This window comes from Rhagoletis zephyria, unplaced genomic scaffold, assembly GCF_001687245.7.
Source record: "Rhagoletis zephyria isolate East Lansing unplaced genomic scaffold, Rhagoletis_zephyria_1.1 Rzeph_scaffold_00771, whole genome shotgun sequence".
Classification (NCBI taxonomy): Eukaryota; Metazoa; Arthropoda; class Insecta; order Diptera; family Tephritidae; genus Rhagoletis; species Rhagoletis zephyria.
This window is the reverse complement of record NW_016157855.1, coordinates 123,664-130,664: the sequence shown is the minus strand read 5'-3', so window position 1 is coordinate 130,664 and position 7,001 is coordinate 123,664. Positions and strand designations below refer to the sequence as shown.

At 33.2% G+C, this 7,001-nt stretch overlaps 1 long non-coding RNA gene across 1 annotated transcript in view; it reads left to right on the top strand.

Moving 5' to 3' along the window:
* Positions 1 to 1,380: 1,380 nt before the first annotated feature.
* Positions 1,381 to 7,001, top strand: part of LOC108361473 (uncharacterized) — a 16,601-nt gene continuing 10,980 nt past the window's right edge. The window contains exons 1-2 of the long non-coding RNA XR_001847309.1: positions 1,381 to 1,393; positions 3,902 to 3,908. This is a non-coding gene — a long non-coding RNA (uncharacterized LOC108361473). The remainder of the gene's footprint in view (positions 1,394 to 3,901; positions 3,909 to 7,001) is intronic.

Below are 7,001 nucleotides of genomic sequence, written 5' to 3'. Positions count from 1 at the left end.
TTGGGGAAGAAAATATCAAAAAGTTAAAAATCCAGAAATAGTCCTAATTTTATGATGGTTCCTTAATATATTTTAACTACATTGCATTTGAGTATGGAGAGGCAACTATCTGGAAGTATTTTAGATAAAAAATTTACTAAGTATTGCCCGGTTTGTAGTTGCAGTTAAAGAAAACACATGAAAAGGCACGATTTTTTTTAATTCGAAAAAATGTAAATATTTCAAAAACGGTGACACTTTTACCTGAAAAATTTTTGTTTATCAGTGAGCTTACCCACCCACCTACCTTCCCCTAAAGTTTGGCACGTTACTTCTGGGACACCCTGTATATCGTCGTATAAAGTACAAAACCGCGTATCAACATAATGCAAAACCGCGTATCAAGATAACGAAAAACCGCGTTTGTGAGGCAATGTTGGCATTTTTGGTACAGTTGTACTTTTTTGATACTATTTCGTTTACAGTATACTTTCCTACTACTCAGTAATTTTTAGTACAATTTTGTGATGAGTACTATAAATATATATGTAGCTCTGAAAATTCACTGCGGGAACTTTTTATACCTTTCATGAGCATGAAATGGTATTATAACTTTGGTCCGATGTTTGTTAGTACCAGAATATAAAAAGAGATATACCCATTAAAATGTACTAGTATCGCCCAGTTGTCGAAATTCGACATCTTTTTTGTTTCACTTTTGTATTTTACCTGTCTACTACTAACTCCTTTATGCGAATTACTATTTTGAAGTCCACCAGCATAATTTAAAGCAAATTTACAGGAAAACTTAAAATCGAATTATGAACGTTAACATCGTATTGATTAATTTCTTCAGTAGATTTTGAAATTAGACCGAAAAAGGAACTTCGCTTCTAATTTATAAAAAATATGCATATGTATTTGTATGTATATATGAGATGTTCATCACTGACTAATATGTCAAATATATACCAATTCAGACTGTGAATAAGTTTTTCGATTATATTTGTCTGAGAGCCTCATGAAGGTTAAAAGCTTAATTGCCCACATCTACATAAACTCTTTTGTTTTTTCATCAGAATCGTTAACGGTTGAGAAAGTATTTTGAAGCTTTACAGCAAAAGATAATATTTCGTTCTCTAACGGCGGCTTCACACGGGTTTTTGTCAAGACTGGGCCAAAGCCCAATATTTTTTATAATATAATTTTATGTTACTAAAATATGTTCTAAAAGTGAAAAAAATCTGATCATAAATATGATTTTTAGGATAGCTCTCAATCCCTGCGCCATCTATCCGAAGACAAACACCCTCATCCTTCTAAAAACTTTTGCACAAAACAACAATCATTCAATGAGATTTTAAAATCTGGGGAAAATGGTTCCCAATTGAAAGATTCTTGCGATTTTATATGTGTATAAATGTAGGTGTATAAAATTCCATGAACTTATAGAAAGTGGTTCCAGAGAAAACCGATTGTATGAGCGGTACCACGCCCCTTTTCCAAAATTTACCACTCTTCGCCGTAAGTACGTTATTGACAACATATGTTGCTGTGTCAAATTTCAGGACGTTAGCATAGGCGGTTCCAGAGATAAGTGATATGAGAATTTCAGTTTGTATGGGCAGTGCCACACCCCCTTTCCCATTATCTACCACTTTTCGCCATAAGTACGTTATTGATATCATTAAAATTTCAGGACGTTGGCATTAGCAGTTCCAGAGAAAAGCGATATGAGAATTTCAGTTTGTATGGGGTGGTGCCACGCCCCCCTATCCAAAATCTACTACTATTCGCCGAAAGTACGGTATTGACAACATATGTTGCTGTGTCAATTTTCGGGAAGTTAGCATAAGCGGTTCCAGGGAAAAGCGATAAGAGAATTTCAGTTTGTATGGGAGGTGCCACGCCCCCTTTTTCCAAACTCGACCAATTTTCGCCGTAAGTACGGTATCGATGAAATATGTTATTGTGTCCAATATCAGGACGTTAGCGTAAGTGGTTCCAGAGATAAGCGATATGAGAATTTAAGTTTGTATGGGAAGTGCCACGCCCACTTTTCCAGTACCTACCATTTTTCACTATAAGTAGGGTATTTACAATCTATGCTCCTGTGCTAAGTTTCAGTTCTCCAGCATAATTGGTTTTAGGGATATAGTGGTTTTAACATTTTAGTCTATATGCAAGTTATATCCTTTAAATCGGTGTATGTTTCATTGAAATCGAGCGGACGGTGCCTTCAGAGAAGGGATTGCAAAATTTTCTTGTGGCGTATTTATATATAGATACTCATATGATCAGAACGTCGAGCTGAGTCGATTTAGCCATGTCCGTCTGTTCGTCTGTTTGTATGCAACCTAGTCTCACAGTTTTCGATATATCCGGATGAAACTTGGTAGGTGGGTGTATTTTTAATGTATTAATCATTTGTCGGTACCGGAAGAATCGGACCACTATAACATATAGCTCCCATACAACTGATTTTTCTGATATGAGAATTTTCGTTATAACTCATCCATTTATGCAGCTAGGAACATAAAATTTCTCACTGTTTTCTCACATCATCAACAGAATACTTACAGTGAAATTAACACAGATGGGGCCACTATAACCTGTAGCCCCCATACAACTTGTTGTTCAGATATGAGGTCTTTTATCATAACTGCTCCATTTATGCAGCTAGGAACATGAAATTTCGCATCGTTTTCACTCATTATTAACAGAATGCTTGCAGTGAAAATAACAAGGATCAGGTCACTATAACCTATTAATTGCCTCCATACAACTGATTATTCAGATATGGGGTTTTACTGTAAAACTCCTTTATTTGGACAGCTAAAACCGATAAATTTCGTAAGCGATTTTATAAATAATAATACAAAGTCTACTGAGAAAATGGTCAAAATCTATGTATAAGCGTTATCTCCTATACGACTGATTGTTCAGGTACCAGTTTTTGCGATATATCTCCTTTACGTAGGAATCTAAACCCATTAAATTGTGTTACCGGTTTACATACCGATCACATAGCAGTGAAAATCACTTAGGGCCGGTTACTCAATGTCTGGTTAACACTAATCTGCGGTTAAACATCGTTATCACCGTTTTCGGCTCCATTAATACAACAGGGAGTCGGTAACGTCGATAACTATGTTCAACCGGAGATTAGTGTTAAGCAGACATTGAGTAACCGGCCCTTAGGGCCGGTTGTTCAATGTATGGTTATCACTACTTGCCGGTTAGACATCATAATCGACAATTTCGACATCATGCGTATAACATGTGATCGATAAAGCAGTCGTTGTATCTAACCGGAGCTTCTACCTCCGATTTGTGCTAATCAGACATTGAACAACCGGCCCTTAGATTGGTGCCATATAAAGTATGTCTTCCATACCTCTGATTGTTTAGATACGATTTTTTATATATGTAACTCCTCTATCGATGTATGCTGTGAATATATACATTTTTTAAAAAGCAGTAATCTATTAAAGTAAAATTTTCAGATGTTCATGAAAGGTATGAAGCCTTCGGCATTGCCGAAGACTGCGCTGCTCGTGCTTGTTTTATTCTCTTTTTGTCTTCGCCTTCTCGTTTTTGCTTTTGTAAGTTTTGAACGAACCATTATAACATAGCACAAGGGATGCTATCAACTTCACATTCCTAGGCAAGTCTTGAAAGAATATTTTTGATACTAAATCTTATTAAAACAAAATGTCGAAATCAGCTTTATATAGTTAGAAACAGTGTCATTGTTAATTAAGAAAGAGATGTTCTTAAATATCATAACTTTACGACACTCACATATTGACTAGTTTTGACAATTTATTTTATTAACGGGTGATTTTTTTGAGGTTAGGATTTTCATGCATTAGTATTTGACAGATCACGTGGGATTTCAGACATGGTGTCAAAGAGAAAGATGCTCAGTATGCTTTGACATTTCATCATGAATAGACTTACTAACGAGCAACGCTTGCAAATCATTGAATTTTATTACCAAAATCAGTGTTCGGTTCGAAATGTGTTTCGCGCTTTACGTCCGATTTATGGTCTACATAATCGACCAAGTGAGCAAACAATTAATGCGATTGTGACCAAGTTTCGCACTCAGTTTACTTTATTGGACATTAAACCAACCACACGAATGCGTACAGTGCGTACAGAAGAGAATATTGCGTCTGTTTCTGAGAGTGTTGCTGAAGACCGTGAAATGTCGATTCGTCGCCGTTCGCAGCAATTGGGTTTGCGAAACACATTTCGAACCGAACACTGATTTTGGTAATAAAATTCAATGATTTGCAAGCGTTGCTCGTTAGTAAGTCTATTCATGATGAAATGTCAAAGCATACTGAGCATCTTTCTCTTTGACACCATGTCTGAAATCCCACGTGATCTGTCAAATACTAATGCATGAAAATCCTAACCTCAAAAAAATCACCCGTTATTTTTCTTTTTTCATTTTAACTATTTGTTTATAAAAACATTGATTATTCATTAACAAAAACTGTATAAAAATAAGTTTAAATGCTTGAAGTTTTGTTGAAGTATAGACTGCATTTTTATAAACAAATAATTAAAATGAACAATTTTAAGATAAATGGGAAATCTTGGCAATATGTGCGTGTAGCAAAGTTTTGATAAGCACTTGAAATACTATTAAAATGTCAAGTTTTAGTACTGAATTGAAAGATGTCTANAAGACTGCGCTGCTCGTGCTTGTTTTATTCTCTTTTTGTCTTCGCCTTCTCGTTTTTGCTTTTGTAAGTTTTGAACGAACCATTATAACATAGCACAAGGGATGCTATCAACTTCACATTCCTAGGCAAGTCTTGAAAGAATATTTTTGATACTAAATCTTATTAAAACAAAATGTCGAAATCAGCTTTATATAGTTAGAAACAGTGTCATTGTTAATTAAGAAAGAGATGTTCTTAAATATCATAACTTTACGACACTCACATATTGACTAGTTTTGACAATTTNAATAAGTTTAAATGCTTGAAGTTTTGTTGAAGTATAGACTGCATTTTTATAAACAAATAATTAAAATGAACAATTTTAAGATAAATGGGAAATCTTGGCAATATGTGCGTGTAGCAAAGTTTTGATAAGCACTTGAAATACTATTAAAATGTCAAGTTTTAGTACTGAATTGAAAGATGTCTATTTTATCCATTCATAATAACTTAAAAAATTTGTTTGTTAAGAAGTGTATCTTAAAACATGTACATACAAATTTATGTTCAAAGTGTAAAATATGTAAATGTACCTACACTTTCCCATGAATACCATCAAGTCATTGGTCTCGAAGGGAATGTATGTATGCATGTACTAAGAAAATATATGAGCAAATTAAAAAGTCGATACAATTTACAGTCGAAAAGTACAGTTTTTGTATAGATTTCGTACTGAAGGAACAATTTCATTTCCCAACACTGATGTGAGGTTGCATAAATTATTTTGTAGAGAGTAAAAACACTCATATTTCAAAATTGTTCTCTCTTTTATGAAGCAATCGCATATCTGGCTAGTATATTTCAGCACGAATTAATAAGGCTTGAGCCAAGAGCTTCGATGAGCAAATCCAATTTTTAGCAAAAAATGTCAGCTACGCGGTTTTGCAGAACGACGATACGCGGTTTTGTACGTACATACATATATGTATCTATACAAATTAATATATATACATGCTTATGTATATATCTATGAGATTTTCTTTTAAATCTGTAAGATATACTCATATAAAATTCAAGTGTGTATAAAATTGCTAATGACAAAACCGATAGGTACTCAGCATTGCAGACGCCATATAAGCAAAACTGAATTATTACGAAATATAAATAAAGTGCCAGCACTTTACGCCATTTTGCATTTTCTCGTTTCAGTTCGTGCAAGTGTTTATAAGCAACACAAGAAAGGAGTCGATCGAACACACTTTCAAACAGAGTTTATCCCGATGCAACCCTGTTAATACATGTGTCAATTCTTGAAAATAATGAACATTGAAAAATAATAATTAAAGACTCAAACAGCTTTGCAAAAATTATCTTAGCTATTAATTTTATAAAAAAGCTTAGCATAAACGTAATTTTAAGAATTATTTAAATGGTTTACTTTATACAGTTTAGTTGCATGAAACAACCGTGTGGACAAATTCCCTGTTTATATGCACTCTTAACCCTTTCGGTACATCTTTTTAGATTCGGGCTTTAAAAATCCAATTTTTTTATTAAATGATCCTAATATATAATATAATAACATTCAATTTAATTTTTTTTCAAAAATTCGATTCTAAAGTGTTTTTTGGAATGATGCCATATGGCATCATTTGTACTAACTGGTGTAAAAAATATGCAATGATTTTTTAATATGGTATTTTATTTTATTCAAATCAAATTAAATAACACCACAAAAATTTAATAAAAGAAGTTGGAACATGCATAGATTTAATAATTCATTTAAAAAATTTACCAGTTGCAATTTCCCAGTACAAATATATCGTTATTTGCTGGTGCGGATTTCAGCTCCTTCAAATATTATTGATATTGCCATATGGCATCATACACATTTAAAAATATACCACGCGTTTATTAGCACTTTTTTAAATTAAATTACAAGTTCTAGCAATATTTGACACTATTTTGGAGACTATAGCATATTTATTTGTTTTTAATTTATTGGGTTATTTGGTAAAATATAGTATTTTAATGTAGACCTTTCTAAGCAGAAGAAAATCGATATTTTAGTAAAGTTTTAAAATTGAAATTTTTCATCTACTAAGGATAAAAATAACAATACCGGGTAAAAGTGCACTTTAGCGAAGGTAGGTCAAAATGACGGAAAAAGTTCGAGAGGGGTATCAATCGACGCGTCTTAACGCCAATAATAACAATCCGAGACAGAAAATTAAGATTTTTAATTCATTGAAAAGTTATTTGCAAAAAACACTTGCACTTTCCGCACTATGTTTCGATGAATTTCACACAAATGAAAGGAAGAAATGAACTTAATTTAACACG